Raw genomic sequence first — 18,214 nt, 5'->3', positions numbered from 1 at the left:
CCAGGTACCTTCTCCTTGGTCTGCCCCGACTCCTCCTACCTTCTACTGCTGAACCCTTGAGTCTCTTTGGTAACCTTGCTTCTCCCATGCGTGTAACATGACCCCACCATCTAAGCCTGTTCGCCCTGACTGCTACATCTATAGAGTTCATTCCCAGTTTTTCTTTGATTTCCTCATTGTGGACACCCTCCTGCCATTGTTCCCATCTACTAGTACCTGCAATCATCCTAGCTACTTTCATATCCGTAACCTCAACCTTGTTGATAAGGTAACCTGAATCCACCCAGCTTTCGCTCCCATACAACAAAGTTGGTCGAAAGATTGAACGGTGCACAGATAACTTAGTCTTGGTACTGACTTCCTTCTTGCAGAAGAGAGTAGATCGTAGCTGAGCGCTGACTGCATTAGCTTTGCTACACCTCGCTTCCAGTTCTTTCACTATGTTGCCATCTTGTGAGAATATGCATCCTAAGTACTTGAAACCGTCCACCTGTTCTAACTTTGTTCCTCCTATTTGGCACTCAATCCGTTTATATTTCTTTCCCAGTGACATTACTTTCGTTTTGGAGATGTTAATCTTCATACCATAGACCTTACATTTCTGATCTAGCTCTGAAATATTACTTTGCAAACTTTCAATCGAACCTGCCATCACAACTAAGTCATCCGCATATGCAAGACTGCTTATTTTGTGTTCACATATCTTAATCTCACCCAGCCAGTCTATTGTTTTCAACATATGACCCATAAATAATATGAACAACAGTGGAAACAGGTTGCAACCTTGTCTTACCCCTGAAACTACTCTGAACCATGAACTCAAATTACCGTCAACTCTAACTGCTGCCTGACTATCCATGTAAAGACCTTTAATTGCTTGCAAAAGTTAGCCTCCTATTCCATAATCTCGTAGAACAGACAATAACTTCCTCCTAGGAACCCGATCATATGCCTTTTCTAGATCTATAAAGCATAGATACAATTCCTTGTTCCACTCGTAACACGTCTCCATTATTTGCCGTAAGCTAAAGATCTGGTCCTGACAACCTCTAAGAGGACTAAACCCACACTGATTTTCATCCAATTGGTCCTCTACTAATACTCGCACTTTCCTTTCAACAATACCTCAGAAGACTTTACCCACAACGCTGATTAAAGCGATACTTCTGTAGTTGTTACAATCTTTTCTGTTTCCATGTTTAAAGATTGGTGTGATTACTGCTTTTGTCCAGTCTGATGGAACCTGTCCCGACTCCCAGGCCATTTCAATTATCCTGTGTAGCCATTTAAGACCTGACATTCCACTGTATTTGATGAGTTCCGACTTAATTTCATCCACCCCAGCTGCTTTATTGCACTGCAATCTATTGACCATTTTCTCCACTTCCTCAAATGTGATTCTATTTCCATCATTCCTATCCCATTCTACCTCGAAATCTGAAACATTACTAATCGTATTTTCACCTACATTGAGCAACTCTTCAAAATATTCCCTCCATCTGCCCAAGGCATCCACAGGATTCACCAGCAGTTTTACTGACCTGTCCAAAATACTTTTCATTTCCTTCTTACCTCCCTTTCGAAGACTGCTAATTACACTCCAGAATGGTTTTCCAGCAGCTTGACCCATAGTCTCCAACCTGTTTCCAAAGTCTTCCCAAGATTTCTTCTTGGATGCTGCAATTATCTGTTTGGCTTTGTTTCTTTCTTCAACATAACTTTCTCTGCCTACCTGAGTTCTAGTATGTAGCCATTTTTGATACGCCTTCTTTTTCCTTCTACAGGCTGCCTTGACTGTGTCATTCCACCAAGATGTTTGCTTCATCCTACTTTTACACACTACTGTTCCAAGACATTCCTTAGCCACTTCTAGTACTGTGTCCCTGTACCTTGTCCATTCCTTTTCCAATTGACTACATTCAACTAACTGGTACCTTTCTGAGATCGCTGTTATGTACTTGTGCCTGATTTCCTTATCCTGAAGTTTCTCCACTCTTATCCTCCTACATATGGACCTGACCTCCTGCACTTTCGGCCTCACAATCCCAATTTCACTGCAGATTAAATAATGATCAGTGTCATCAAAGAATCCCCTGAATACACGTGTGTCCCTCACAGCCTTCCTGAATTCCTGATCTGTTATTATATAGTCAATGACAGATCTGGTTCCCCTGCCTTCCCAAGTATACCGGTGAATGTTCTTATGTTTAAAAAAGGAGTTTGTGATTACTAAGCCCATACTGGCACAGAAATCCAAGAGTTGTTTCCCGTTCCTGTTGGCCTCCATATCCTCTCCAAATTTACCCATAACCTTTTCATTCCCTTCTGTTCGATTTCCAATCCTGGCGTTAAAATCACCCATGAGCAGAACACTGTCCTTGTCCTTTACTCTAACAACTACATCACTGAGTGCCTCATAAAAACTATCCATCTTATCTTGATCTGTCCCTTCACAATGCGAATATACTGACACAATCCTAATTTTCTTGCTAGACACTGTCAAATCTATCCACATCAGTCGTTCGCTTACATACCTTATTGCAACTACGCTGGGTTCCATTTCTTTCCTAATGTAAATCCCTACACCCCATTGTGCTATTCCTGCTTTGACTCCTGACAGGTAGACCTTGTATTCTCCCACTTCCTCTTCTTTCTCACCCCTTACCCGAATGTCACTAACAGCTAAAACGTCCAGCGCCATCTTACTTGCAGCCTCTGCCAGCTCTACCTTCTTCCCAGAGTAGCCCCCATTGATATTAATAGCTCCCCATCTCATTACCATTTGTTTGCCAAGTCGTATCTTAGGAGTCCCTGGTTTGTCAGTTAGAGGTGGGACTCTGTCACCTCCAAAGGTCCGAGGCATTTTGCTCTGATTGTTGCCAGCATCATATTTAAAGTACCAGGGAAGCAGGTTGCTAGCCTTACTTGCCCCGAGTCCCATTGGGTTTTACCCCTAACGGTTGAGGGACTAACCGGTGGATTTGGTAGTCTTTGCTGTATGAGCACAAAGGTGACCACGACTCAGAATATGTCCGAGATGCCCAGCCTTATTTCAAAGTAACTGGTATCCCGACTGTCGGGACCACTTACTTGGCCACTCATACGTTGCCCGTGGTTCATGAACTAGGACATGACTACAGGAATCCACACCATGATTAAAGCTATGCCGAATATTGTCATTGAAGCTACTATCCTCACAGATCCAGCACCAAAAGAGGTCTCTCATACCCGGTATGCCATTGATTCATACTCAGTCATTATAAGCGATATCAATTCCCAATCAAGGTTTCGTTGGCAATAACAATAAACAAGAGAAAGGAGGGCAGAGGAGCTGGACAGAGAGCTGGGGGAGGGAATGGAAATTATACAGGAGAAGGGGTGACGAGGGGTGGGGGATGGAGGAAGGAGGAGGAGGAAAAGTAAGAGGAGAAGATGGACAAAGAGGGGAAAAGAGGCTGGTCACAGAGAGGGGAGCAAAATCCTGTTCCCGTCCATATTTAGCAGTTGCGAAGCATTGCTGGGATCGCCAGTATATAAGATTTTCTAGTCATCTGAGGTACTCACGCTCTTACATGAAAGGCGTACACTCTAAGGGTGACCGGTTTCACCCTTTTTTTCTCACGATTTTAGTTTTTGAGAGATCAAGGCACACTATTTTGCGAAGCTTTGAACTCCGTAAAAGACATCAGTCGAGTAGTGGCGTTTGCACAAGTGGCTAAGGAGGCAGTGTAGAAATGCGCTGTCATATTGTATTCATCAGAATCGTAAAACTCTGAACTCCGATTTCTCGAAAAAAATTGAAATGTGCATCTCAGTAGGACAGTATTCGTCATATCCAAGTACGTACCATAAACAGGCCAAAGATAAGCAAATGTTGTGCGTACGCTTCCAGTAGTATTGGGACAACGTATGTACCAGTCTAAAGTACCGTTATCGAAGATGGCAGCGGTGTCATCCAGGATGGCGGCGGTGAGGATAATCAAGATGGCGGATTTTGGCGGGAAGTTTTAATTTTGGCGGGAAGTTTTGATGTTGGCGGGAAAGTGCCACGCCCCCTCACGCAGAAAAAAATAGTGCAAAGTTCAAATTCCAACATGATAATGCATCACACCACACTTATCTCTACTAAGTAAAGAAAATGGCGGGAAAAAAGGACTTGTCTTTATTACTTAAGCAATTTCAAACAGATGTGTTCGCCGCTGGGTCTGGACTGTAACTGGCTTAGTTTCTATCGTCGCCACCAGAGGGCACCACTGCGACGTCAGATCACGACGCAAGTACAGTCATTCAAGATGGCTGCACCCAGTGTATCCACCACGAGCTCCAGAGACTAACTGGCATTGTTCATATCGGTGCCACCAGAGGACGCCACCGCGACGTCGGGTGATGACGCAAGTACCGGTATTCTAGATGGCCGTATATGGTGTGTTCGCCGCGAGCTCCAGAGCCCAACTGGCTTAGTTCATATTGTGGCCACCAGAGGACGCTACCGTGACGTCGGTTGATGACACGAGATCGTCCGCTCTCTCTCGCGCCACGCCACCGGCCCGCGGGCGTCCGATCGCTTACGTCACACACCCTCGGCCGCCACCTCCATACACGCGCCGTACATAGTCTTCTGTAAATATGCTAACTAAACTAAGACCCACATCGCGCATCTAACCTATCAATTAACTAAGTGCTTATTTCTATTCCAATTTTAATCATATTCAATAAGTCAATTTAAAATTTCAATATTCAATTATCAAATAAGAAGTTCTACATTTTCCCACTATCAGCGCTGTATTCATTCTTGACATAGTAGCCGCCCCCCCCCCACACCCCTAGAATGCTGCACTCCTATTGGCTGCTGCATTAGTCACGTGATTTCATTGAATCTAGGACTTGGAATCAAGTTTCACCAGTGCCACACCTACCTGTAATTGGACTCAAATAGTTAAAGTCTCCACCACGATCCTCAACTCAGCACCACACCCCCTTACCGACCCATGTTAACAGGCTAACGTGTATTAACCTGCACTAATGTGTACTAACGTGCACACTGCATGACTTCATCCAAGATGGTGGGGCGAAAATGACGGGCTGTCATGTCATGCAGGCTGTGTCTCCACCACTAGATTTACTGTCCAACTGACATAGTACACATTACTGCCATCAGATCGCACTGTCATCCCTCCTATAACCCAATCCAAGATGACGGTCTGTAGGGGCGAGAATTATGCTAAAATTACTCAGGCTGCGCTAGGTTGTTGGGGAGAGTACGGAATGAGTCCACTCTATTTACTTTCGAACATTTTATTTAGAGATCCAATATATTTATCACACTGAGGCAAAACACTCTCCATCTTATGCTTGAGCTCACAATACACACTCTACAGACACGCAAACAAATTCTAATTTACGCAAATAATTTAATCACAGACATTCACACTCCTCCTAAATAATTCAGCACAGATATGTCTAGACCAAAACCAGCTCAGTACTCGTAAATTGTCCAAATTACTCATAGCACAGCCTACACACCTGCTCGCGAAATAATGCAATCAACGCCTGCAAGCCGTAGAGTACCAGTAAAGCTATTTTCCCGTATTGCATTGCACTGTCCATTCCACACCTGCCGTAACAGGCCATTTCCCAAGAAATGGTGACTCTTATATGTTCAGCATGAACTGAATGTCGAACTTCGCATTACCACGGATCTGCAGGGAATTGGTGAAAATTGAGGCAATTTTAGATTTGAGTGAATGCAGACTTTCCCGGGTTATACTGCTAGTGAATAGCTTTCGGGTTAAAAGCCGGGTGACAGCATTAAGATACCGTGAAGTACCGACGAGTTTAATTCATAAAACAGCATTAAATCCAATTACCGTACAAATTCTCTTTTCAATATGAGATTAAACAGCCAACCTGTTGCATATAAAGGTTAGGTACATTGACCTATGTTTCGACATCTACTAGGAGCGTCTTCATCAGAATGAACAGTTGCTAAATCGTAAAATTACATTGCTACAAAGCAATAGTCAGAATTCTGAGCAGCTATAATCAAGTTAAAAGTAAAACAAAACGTTGTAGCTTTTGCCACGTGTACCCAGCTGGGAACAATATCAGAATAATGTTGGCTGTTTAATCTTATATTGAAACTAATATACGGTTGCTGAATAGCAGCCATGTTCAAAATCGTTCAAATTCTGATATGTGTGAACAAATTTACAACAATCGGAGGGGTAAATAAATAGTTATGGTGATTTCTGAAGGAAATCTAAGAATCAGAGGCGAAACTGTTGTCCTGCAAAAACTATTCCTTGACTCTGAACACAGTAAAATAATTTGTTTGGTTATTGGAGACTATGATGAGTTGGCAAGAGGGTTGCAAATAGGCATTTAGAGCCATGTCCAGATATTGGAATACTGGACGAATCAAAGAGCAGAAATTATTTAAGAAATAAATGGGTTGTAAACGAAATGACTCATTTTAAACTGACTCAGTATTATTGAGCCTTTGTTGTCTATTATGGACAGAGAGCCTTTTTGGCCTATTATGGAGAGAAATGTTTGATCGCTATCCACCTGTATTGTCGTAACCTGAACTTGCCACTATTTTGGAGGAAGAATGGTATAAGCTTCTTTTGAAAACGTTACAGGACTTATACTCACGCATTCCGAGATGACTGTAAGCTGTTGCGAGAGCCAAAGAGCTTCCTGCACTGTATTAGGTATGGTAATGCGGTTTTGGTGTTCACATATTTTTGTCCATCCCCTGTATGTGTTTATACATCGACGCTCAGTACACCTTGTGTTTCCACTGATGTAGTCTTTATATGTTTATTCATACTCTATTAACGTCATGTACCGTCTGTCAGTGTAATAACCTATGATACTAGTGCACATGGGCACAATTCATGATGCTCAATAAATCGAAATTGCCGGTAATTGAACGGAATAAAGGCATTTTATTTTTGACAAGCAACGGCATCTGAATGAAACTCGGCTCATTTGAATAAAGATGTGGGAAAGATGACATGCTGAATGACGAGTCTCGTATCTCCACCTATGAAGAAGACATACCAGACATATGTAACATGATCAGAAGATGAAAGACGTAGTCTACAATACTGCAGCAGCCGAGCAAAACTCAGTGATCAGAAGTAAGAAACTGTTATGTTTTCCTGAAGATCGGCGCAGAGTGTCGCCCAGTAAGTCGAAAAACTCAGTGATCAGAAGTAAGAAACTGTTATGTTTTCCTGAAGATCGGCGCAGAGTGTCGCCCAGTAAGTCGAAGGTCTGTTATTTCTTAGGAATGAGAGCTTTAAATAATACTACTTTGTATTTGAGATGAATCAGTGAGTTATTAAATACTCGATAAATTACTATTACATGACGATCAATAGGGATTCAGATAAGGTAAAGGCATCGAAAAGTCCGCAACGACAGTAAGTTTTATAATGGAAACAAGAGTTGAGAAGAACTGAGACAATTACATGCGAATTATTGACCGAGAAAAAGGGTTCAATAAGGTCAGCCGGTGCAACAATTTTTAAACTATCAGATAAATAGAAATGTGACATTGGTATCACGACTGATCGCAATTCTCGAGCTTTCGCTCGACCCACAGTCCGGTGGCGTTCGTCGGTACTGGCTGCCCATCAGGTTTTGCCACTGTTATAATTTATTATAAGTTAATAAGTAATGAGAAGCAGCAGAAATGAGAACAGTGAGAAACTTAACATCAGTATTGATGATCACGAAGTAGATGAAGCTAAGGAATTCTACTATCTACGCAGCAAAATACGAGGGCAGTTCAATAAGTAATGCAACACATTTTTTTTCTGAAACAGGTGTTGTTTTATTCAGCATTGAAATACACCAGGTTATTCCCCAATCTTTTAGCTACACAACACTATTTTTCAACGTAATCTCCATTCAATGCTACGGCCTTACGCCACCTTGAAATGAGGGCCTGTATGCCTGCACGGTACCATTCCACTGGTCGATGTCGGAGCCAACGTCGTACTGCATCAATAACTTCTTCATCATCCGCGTAGTGCGTCCCACGGATTGCGTCCTTCATTGGGCCAAACATATGGAAATCCGACGGTGCGAGATCGGGGCTGTAGGGTGCATGAGGAAGAACAGTCCACTGAAGTTTTGTGAGCTCCTCTCTGGTGCGAAAACTTGTGTGAGGTCTTGCGTTGTCATGAAGAAGGAGAAGTTCGTTCTGATTTTTGTGCCTACCAACACGCTGAAGTCGTTTCTTCAATTTCTGAAGAGTAGCACAATACACTTCAGAGTTGATCGTTTGACCATGGGGAAGGACATCGAACAGAATAACCCCTTCAGCGTCCCAGAAGACTGTAGCCATGACTTTACCGGCTGAGGGTATGGCTTTAAACTTTTTCTTGGTAGGGGAGTGGGTGTGGCGCCACTCCATTGATTGCCGTTTCGTTTCAGGTTCGAAGTGATGAACCCATGTTTCATCGCCTGTAACAATCTTTGACAAGAAATTGTCACCCTCAGCCACATGACGAGCAAGCAATTCCGCACAGATGGTTCTCCTTTGCTCTTTATGGTGTTCGGTTAGACAACGAGGGACGCAGCGGGAACAAACCTTTGAATATCCCAACTGGTGAACAATTGTGACAGCACTACCAACAGAGATGTCAAGTTGAGCACTGAGTTGTTTGATGGTGATCCGTCGATCATCTCGAACGAGTGTGTTCGCACGCTCCGCCATTGCAGGAGTCACAGCTGTGCACGGCCGGCCCGCACGCGGGAGATCAGACAGTCTTGCTTGACCTTGCGGCGATGATGACACACGCTTTGCCCAACGACTCACCGTGCTTTCGTCCACTGCCAGATCACCGTAGACATTCTGCAAGCGCCTATGAATATCTGAGATGCCCTGGTTTTCCGCCAAAAGAAACTCGATCACTGCCCGTTGTTTGCAACGCACATCCGTTACAGACGCCATTTTAACAGCTCCGTACAGCGCTGCCACCTGTCGGAAGTCAATGAAACTATACGAGACGAAGCGGGAATGTTTGAAAATATTCCACAAGAAATTTCCGGTTTTTTCAACCAAAATTGGCCGAGAAAAAAAATGTGTTGCATTACTTATCGAACTGCCCTCGTAACCAATGATGGGCGGAGCAAGGAGTACATCAAAAGCAGCCTAGCGCTGGCAAAAAGGGCATTCCTGGCCAAGAGAAGTCAACTAGTGTCAAACATAGGCCTTAATTTGAGGAAGACATTTCTGAGGATGTACATTTGGAGCACTGCATTGTGTGGTAGTGAAACATGGACTGTGGGAAAACCGTAACAGAAAAGAATCGAAGCACTTGACATGCGATGCTACACATGAATGTTGAAAATTAGATGGACTGATGAGGAAAGGAATGAGGAGGTTCCGCGCAGAATCGGAGAGACAGGAACATGTGGAAAACACTGACGAGGAGAAAGGACAGGTTGATTGGACATCTGTTAAGGCACAAGGGAATGACTTTCCTGGTAGTAGAGGGAGCTGTACAGGGCAAAAATTGTAGAGGAAGACAAAGATTGGAATACATCCAGCAAATAACGACGTAGGTTGGAAGTGCTTCTCTGAGATTAAGAGATTGGCACAGGAGAGGAATTTGTGGCGGGCCGCATCAAACCAGTCAGAAGACAGATCATTCAAAAAAAAATAAAAATTATTCTAGCGATGTGGTGACTATGGCGGCCAGGGGAGATGTGAAAATTCATGGTCGTACCATACCAGTCCCTAGCTGTGTGAACAGACACCCTCACGTCTTGGCACACGGCACCACCGTTGAGCAAGAAATAGTGCAGCATGGGATGGGCTTGATCAGCCGAAATGATCATATAGTACTTCGCAGTAACTGGACCTTGCAGAATAACTGCGGGGACCTTGGAACGTCGGGATATGGCTCTCCGTATCATCATCGAAACCCCACCATATTTCACTCTTGGGACGCACGACAACAAGTTGAAACAGTGTGAAACAACACTCGTCCGCCGAAATAACTTTCTACCATTGCTCCACAGCCCAGGTTTTATGACTAGGCACAAGTTTTTACTGTTACGGGCATTTGCATCAGTGATAAGCGGTTTTGGAATTCTAGCTCGCCCATGAAATTCCCTGCTTATGGAGCTCCGTTCCTGTTGTTTTGGTGCTGAGAGGCTTCGCTAGTGTGACATTAAGTTCTACAGTGACTTTTGTCACTGTCGTCTTATTATTTTTCGTCGGAATACTCTTCGACGACCGTCCGCCGAGATAACACACAATTTCATCCGGAGTTGTGACGTAGTGGATGACGTTTTCCGCTTCTACACTACTGCCCATTAAAATTGCTACACCAAGAAGAAATGCAGATGATAAACGGGTATTCATAGTACAACTGACATGTGATTACATTTTCATACAGTTTGAGTGCATAGATCCTGAGAAATCAGTACCCAGAACAAACACCTCTGGCTGTAATAACAGCCTTGATACGCCTGGGCATTGAGTCAAACAGAGATTGGATCGCGTGTTCAGGTACAGCTGCCCATGCAGCTTCAACACGATACCACAGTTCATCAAGAGTAGTGACTGGCGTATTGTGACGAGCCAGTTGCTCGGCCACCATTGACCAGACGTTTTCAGTTGGTGAGAGATCTGGAGAATGTGCTGGCCAGGGCAGTAGTCGAACATTTTCTGTATCCAGAAAGGCCCGTACAGGACCTCCAACACGCGGTCGTGCATTATCCCGCTGAAAAGTAGGGTTTCGCAGGGAACGAATGAAAGGTAGAGCCACGGGCCGTAACACATCTGAAATGTAACGTCCACTGTTCAAAGTGCCGTCAATGCGAACAAGAGGTGACCGACACGTGTAACTAATAGCACCCCATACCATCACGCCGGGAGATACGCCAGTATGGCGATGACGAATACACGCTTCCAATGTGCGTTCACCGCGATGTCGCCAAACACGGATGCGACCATCATGATGCTGTAAACAGAACCTGGGTTCATCCGAAAAAAATGACGTTTTGCCATTCGTGCACCCAGGTTCGTCGTTGAGTACACCATCGTAGGTGCTCCTGTCTGGGATGCAGCGTCAAGGGTAACAGCAGCCATGATCTCCGAGCTAATAGTCCATGCTGCTGGAAACGTCGTCGAACTGTTCGTGCAGATGGTTGTTGTCTTGCAAACGTCCCCATCTGTTGAGTCAGGGATCGAGACGTGGCTGCACGATCCGTTACAGCCATGCGGATAAGAAGACTGTCATCTGGAATGCTAGTGATACGAGGCCGTTGGGATCCAGCACGGCATTCCGTATTACCCTTCTGAACACACCGATTCCATATTCTGCTAACAGTCATTGGATCTCGACCAACGCGAGCAGCAATGTCGCGATACGATAAACTGCAATCGCGATAGGCTACAATCCGACCTTTATCAAAGTCGGAAACATCATGGTACGCATTTCTCCTCCTTACACGAGGCATCACAACAAAGTGTCACCAGGCAACGCCGGTCAACCGCTGTTTGTGTATGAGAAATCGGTTGGATACTTTCCTCATGTCAGCACGTTGTAGGTGTCGCCACCAGCGCCAAACTTGTGTGAATGCTCTCAAAAGCTAATCATTTGAATATCACAGCATCTTTTCCTGTCGGTTAAATTTCGCGTCTGTAGCACGTCATCTTCGTGGTGTAGCAATTTTAATGGCCAGTGGTGTATTTTCAAGCATGAATTTCTTGCTCTGTGTCAATATTTTTGCCCGTCTCCTGTGTGTTGTCAGACTGAACGTAAGGTACAGGCACAGTCACAATATAAACCCAGAGGCGAGAAGAGCCTTCCTATCATTGTGAACCATAATCGAAAATAAGAAACAACAGAGTCCTTCCATAATCCCAATTCCATAGTATTCTGAGAGTTTGAGAAGTCCGGATCGGTCGTTTAACGAAAGTGACGAAAAGCGTGGTCAAGTCGTCATGTATCTCGCTCCTCGTTATTTCCTCTGAGTGTCGGACCTAGTGATGCCATCACATGGCCAGCGTTACGGATGCTGAGAGCCAGAACTACGGACTTGTTTGTAACTGGCTGCTGCCGTAGCGTTATTTAGGACGGTTGCTAGAGCTTGCCGAAACTATTCTTATGTTTACTTTTCATGTCTTGGATGCCGACAGAGTATGTATGTCATTGCTCCAGATGGGCGAAGGGAATATTTCCGGTTCACTTCCCGGCCAGGATGCCACACGCGGCTTAATAACATCAAACAATATGCTCGTCAAATTCACGCTTATTTGTCGGCAGGATCACACTGTCAGGTAGTGATGCTGTTACCGAAGTTTCTTGCTTCATAACTCCACACATTTCGTTGTTCTAACGTCTTACGAATTTTAAAACGGTTCAAATGGCTCTGAGCACTATGGGACTTAACATCTGAGGTCATCAGTCCCCTAGAACGTAGAGCTCCTTAAAGCTAACTAACCTATGGACAGCACACACACCCATGCTCGAGGCAGGATTCGAACCTGCGACCGTAGCGGTCGCGCGGTTCGAGACTGTAGGGCCTAGCTGGAACCAAGAGACTGGTTTCTTCTGGTGTCCAAGCCCACAATTAAAAGTGAAAGAATGTTTGTAGAACGCTTGTTGATTTAAAAAAAAATAGATTTTCCACAATGTTCTTAAAGGCACTGAGACATACAGAGATGAACGCGACATTGAGTTGTAGCAACGACTTTTTGCATGTAACAAAATACGTTAATATGATCTTATAGCGTAAAACGAAGCTCGCAGATTAAAAAAAGACGGATTGATATAGTACTGTTAGAACCAAGGTACAAGAACATATAAAAAAGAAAATACCAATGTTGAATTGCAAAGAGCTAAATCGAAATGCTGTTGAATACTCCTTGAAGACTTCAGTACATTATACCTCCGTGTTTTCAATCATTGGTAGTACGTAAAGAGTATATATTTCATTTTCTCATCAATGTTTCATAATTTATGGAAGACAATCAGTTGCAAGATTTACACTACCACTCTTAGTTCTGTTTCAGGGGGCTATGGTGTCACATGGAAACGCAAGGTATCCAGTTGCACTACCGGTGGTTAATAACCTATGTCTTCACCATACTGCAAATCTACTTGTACCATATGTGTTTTTTGCCGGCCGAAGTGGCCGCGCGGTTCTGGCGCTGCAGTCTGGAACCGCGAGACCGCTACGGTCGCAGGTTCGAATCCTGCCTCGGGCATGGATGTGTGTGATGTCCTTAGGTTAGTTAGGTTTAATTAGTTCTAAGTTCTCGGGGACTAATGACCTCAGCAGTTGAGTCCCATAGTGCTCAGAGCCATTTGAACCAACCATATGTGTTTTGATTTTTCTCGGAGATGTGAAACAGGATCAGATCTTTTAAACAAGATTGTTTTTCTTTTACTGAAACCAAATTATTTTGTTTGCTTTCGTGAAATATGTTTGTTTATAGCAAAGGATTTTCTGAATTCCTTTTTCTCACTTTCTAGAGAAATTCTTTTGAAATTTTCTTTATGATCCCACTGTTTACTGCAGCAGTTTGATTTACAGCTATTCAATATCTACAACTTATATTTTGAATTTTCTTTTCATTTTTAGGGATTCAGCTGTTGGTTCATGCGTGATCGAGACCAAGAATGTAAGTGGCATGACTTTTTCTACATCTGTTCATTGTATTTAAGAATATTAGCTCATGCATATTGTCACCCGCACTCCGTTTCACTGCATGAACTGTACACTGTAATGGCGAATTAATCACTGTCTGTTGTCATTTTCCATCACCCGTTCTTAAATGAATATGGATAAATTTGCTCAGTGCAGTAAATAATAACTTATGGCCCTGACAGTATCGCACATTTTTAGTTGTATTCTCTTAGTGAACTGCAGTACTACCTTTGTTTCAACTGATGTTACTGATATTTATCAGATATCTAACACACCAAAATAGAAAATGTTTGTGCCAACTGCTGCACTTATGTTTATCGTTTCTTCGTTATGATTAAATTCTTTGCTTCAATGAGTTTATATCCATACTCAATAAGCCTAGCTCTTATTCATGCAGCATCCAGTTTTACTTTGTATCGTATTGGAATATCATAAATGATTAGAGACTAGGAGGTCTGGTTAAAGTCTCTGGTATTCATATTAATTGTCTTGCAGAAAACAAAAGAAGCCTAGTGACAAGAACTACATAGCTCAGTCAACAAGGACTAAAAAGCAGTAGGAAAAAATCCTGCAGCAGCAAATTTTTGTACAGTGGTAAGAGGGAGCGTCATGAACAACATATTAAGAGTTTCCATAGGTGGGCCGTGAGCATTGGGGTGGGTTGTGTACTGTTTCTCCTGGGTGGACTTGGGTTTAAAAAAATGAGAACTAAATATTACGATAAATTTTATAAGTAATCGACAAGTACACCAAAGAAGAAGAGATAGAACTACAATGGACATGTTATTCCACGAACTCTTGCGCTTCTATGCATGAACTATCTTTCCTTTGTTCTTTAACTTATCTGCTTGGATTCGGACCTAAGAGGACGTTCTCGTATAAAGCTCATCTTACTGTACCAGCTGATAATGTAAGTTGTACTTAAGACCAGAAAAATATAATGTTTATTTTGTCAAAAGGATTTGTGTATGCGGCAATGAATTGGTAGCCCCTGATATCTGGATTGTCTTAAGTAGATATGGGCCTTAAAAAAGAATTTTCGTTGTTAGGCGCCAACTTAGAAAAATCTTTAAAATTTTTCTTTTAGCTCATCTGCGAGAGGTGCCGTCGGTTAGGACAATTAACCTTATTTCAGATCCCACGAGACCGGAGGCAGCTACTAATAATTTAACAATTTTACTTACAGATTTTCTTTATATCACGAGATAACATCCCAGGAAGAAAAGATCTGGCCACAGGATTCCAGTTCCATTATAGGATTTCATTTGTAGATGCTACTCTTGTTATCTTATATTGGACAATCGAGACGAAACCACGATATTAAATTACGTATTGTAGTAGTGTGCATCGAACAGACTTGGCCGATATTCTCTAGTGCAATTAGTACACGACTTATCACGAGCCTGGAATAACATCTGTAGTGTTGGGTAAATGAGAAAAGGACAATTAATTATCGATGATTACGTAACTACCCTGAGAACTGAGCTAGTTTACTGAGTGCTTATATACGTCGGGCTAAATTAAACAACGTATTACACTGTTAATAATATTCCTACATTAGTTATTTCTCTTTTATGCTAAGCTATTGCATTAATGTGTGTTTCTTTTTTATATAAGTCACGGCACATATTCATTCTATTAGAATACACTGATAGCAAAGAAAAAAAGTCACAAATAATTTTTTATTTTATTACATTACAGTTGGCCGTTCAAAGGTTACAATTTTAGATTTTTCGTAAGTAACTAGAAAACCGCGGTTTCTAGCGGAAACGTTTCCTAGTACAAAATTAAACTACATCACATTTCCTACAAAAGAGGTCCTACTCATTTTGATCTAGAAGCAATAGTTTCTGCGTTGCTGGGAATAGAACGATCGCAGATCACTAAAAATAGCATTTTAATGACATAAAAGTAGTGTTCATTATTGTTAAATGATGCATATGAAGATAGGATATTAAACGTCATTACCATGTATGAGTGCACTGGAGCCGTAATAAGGGGTAAATCGTGTTGTGGGTTTGTACCGCTCGAGAGGGCGGGCGTGGAGCGTCAGAGTATGAGGAAAGGCGGGTTCCCGGACTGAGGTAATGTGGTTCCCTCCTTCATAGATCCGCCAACTGAAGAGCGATCAGGTTATACCGCACTAAGTTACAAAAAGCAATTACAGGGTATTTAACAAAGTTATACCAACTCTCCGCAACCCACCTTGTAAATCACTGGGGACGCAGTGCGCAGAAATGCCCGGGGGAGGGGGCAATTTTCAGTTTATTAAATGCGTACTTATTGTTAAGAGAGCTTTTGTATAACATACGTTCCTTTAAACAATGGCTGAAACGTGTATAATTTGTAAGCGTGACGTCAGTGAGACGGAAACTACTAGTCCTAGATTAAAAAAAATTAACAGGACCTTTTTTGTAGGAAATTTGCTTTAGTTTAATTTGCAGCTGGGAAAAATTTCTGTTGGAAACCATGGTTTTCGAGTTATTCAAGAAAAACATAAAAAAGTGATCTTTGAACGCACCTCCGTCCCTCGCCCACATCCCACCGGTGGAAATTTTTACCTTGTTATTCTTAACAGTCCCTCCAACCACTGAGCAAAAATTGGCGACTACACGAATTTTATTGCTGTAATATGGAAGATTTTCTGTGGAAGAAGCCCGTGTCACGTATGATCTATCGGCGCTTTGTTTGTATGCAACCAGTAAAACGACTGGTCTACACATTTTCCTCATGTATTAGATTGGGCGTCAGTCGCTAGCGCTATCCTGAAGATCAAAGTCCATAACCGTCCGCTCACCAGGGTGATATCTGAGTAAATGGAGAACATGTGTGCAGAATGAAGATAAGAGCAAAGTTTATGTTTCATGTGTGGAATGCGTTGTAAACATCACAGCTAGCGGTACTTTTCTCAACACAGACTTCGTCAAAGAATTCCTGTGGTGCAAGTGTACGATATTCCTTACAGCAGTAGCAGCGATCCAATTATTAACAGACAGACGGCCGTGGAAGCATGTACACTTACCGAAAAGCCAGTAGCTCTTTATGTCGTACAACTTCCACTGCATTACACTACCAGCTACTAAAACGTAACGAAGCGGGCCTCGAAGCTGAATCTTTGTAACTGGTGAAGCAATGAATACGACAAATATAGCCTATGTACTATACGCTCTTACTCTCCTTATTACAAAATTCGGTAAAACATATCGACTTGGAAGTAATGGAGCTGCTGCCACCTTGCTTGCAGTTCCTGATACCTCGTCTTCGTTTTGGTTTGTAAAATTACGCTTGTCACGTTAGGCCGGCTTCGATCAGCCATTTTTAATGTGACAGCCATCGCCTTCGGTAGATCTGTACTTGACTTTACAAACACTGAGATACCTACCGATTTCATCATTCCTGATTTAACATCGAGCTATCACTGTCTTGGTATGCTGTAAAAAAATCTCATTTCAAATGCTCCTATTTTTCTGTTACGTTGTAGCTTTTGCTTGGAGTTAACGCAATCCCCAACGAAGAACAACGACCAGAAGATGTCTACATCTACATCTATATAACAGTCGATAAGTCACCGTACGGTACGTGGCGGAGGGTACTCTACACCACTACTTGTCATTCCCTTTTCTGTTCCACTCGCAAATAGAGCGAGGGAAAAATGACTGTCCATATTCCTCTTTTTGAGTCCTAATTTCTCGTATCTCATCTTCGTGGTCCTTCTGCGCAATGTATGTTGGCGGCAGTAGCATCGTTTGGCAGTCAGATTCAAAGGATTTTCTCTGTAGTGTTTCTCAAAAGAACGCTCGCCTTCCCTCCACGGATTCCCATTTGAGTTCCCGAAGCATCTGGGTAACACTTACGTGTTGTCCGAACCTATCGGTAACAAATCTAACAGCCCACCTCTGAAATGCTTCGATGTATTCCTGCAAACCGGCCTGGTACGTATCCCAAACACTCGAGCGGTACTCAAGAATAGTTCGCATTAACGTCCTATATGCGGTCTGCTTTAAGGGGCTCCCGAAAGGCTCAAAATCATGAAAAGTTCAATTTTTACTTTTTTGCGTTTTCTGAATCTGCAGACTATTACCTTTTAATACACTCTTGGAAATGGAAAAAAGAACACATTGACACCGGTGTGTCAGACCCACCATACTTGCTCCGGACACTGCGAGAGGGCTGTACAAGCAATGATCACACGCACGGCACAGCGGACACACCAGGAACCGCGGTGTTGGCCGTCGAATGGCGCTAGCTGCGCAGCATTTGTGCACCGCCGCCGTCAGTGTCAGCCAGTTTGCCGTGGCATACGGAGCTCCATCGCAGTCTTTAACACTGGTAGCATGCCGCGACAGCGTGGACGTGAACCGTATGTGCAGTTGACGGACTTTGAGAGAGGGCGTATAGTGGGCATGCGGGAGGCCGGGTGGACGTACTGCCGAATTGCTCAACACGTGGGGCGTGAGGTCTCCACAGTATATCGATGTTGTCGCCAGTGGTCGGCGGAAGGTGCACGTGCCCGTCGACCTGGGACCGGACC

General features: G+C 43.2%; 1 protein-coding gene across 1 annotated transcript in view; it reads left to right on the top strand.

Annotated features, from left to right (window-relative positions):
* Positions 1–18,214, top strand: part of LOC126195717 (uncharacterized) — a 611,971-nt gene that overhangs the window by 231,505 nt on the left and 362,252 nt on the right. Inside the window, exon 2 of the mRNA XM_049934346.1 lies at positions 13,618–13,657. The gene's annotated coding sequence lies outside the window, so the exon portion shown is untranslated. The remainder of the gene's footprint in view (positions 1–13,617; positions 13,658–18,214) is intronic.

This window comes from Schistocerca nitens, chromosome 7 (genome assembly GCF_023898315.1).
Source record: "Schistocerca nitens isolate TAMUIC-IGC-003100 chromosome 7, iqSchNite1.1, whole genome shotgun sequence".
NCBI classification, from domain to species: domain Eukaryota; kingdom Metazoa; phylum Arthropoda; class Insecta; order Orthoptera; family Acrididae; genus Schistocerca; species Schistocerca nitens.
This window is presented reverse-complemented; position numbering and strand designations above follow the sequence as displayed.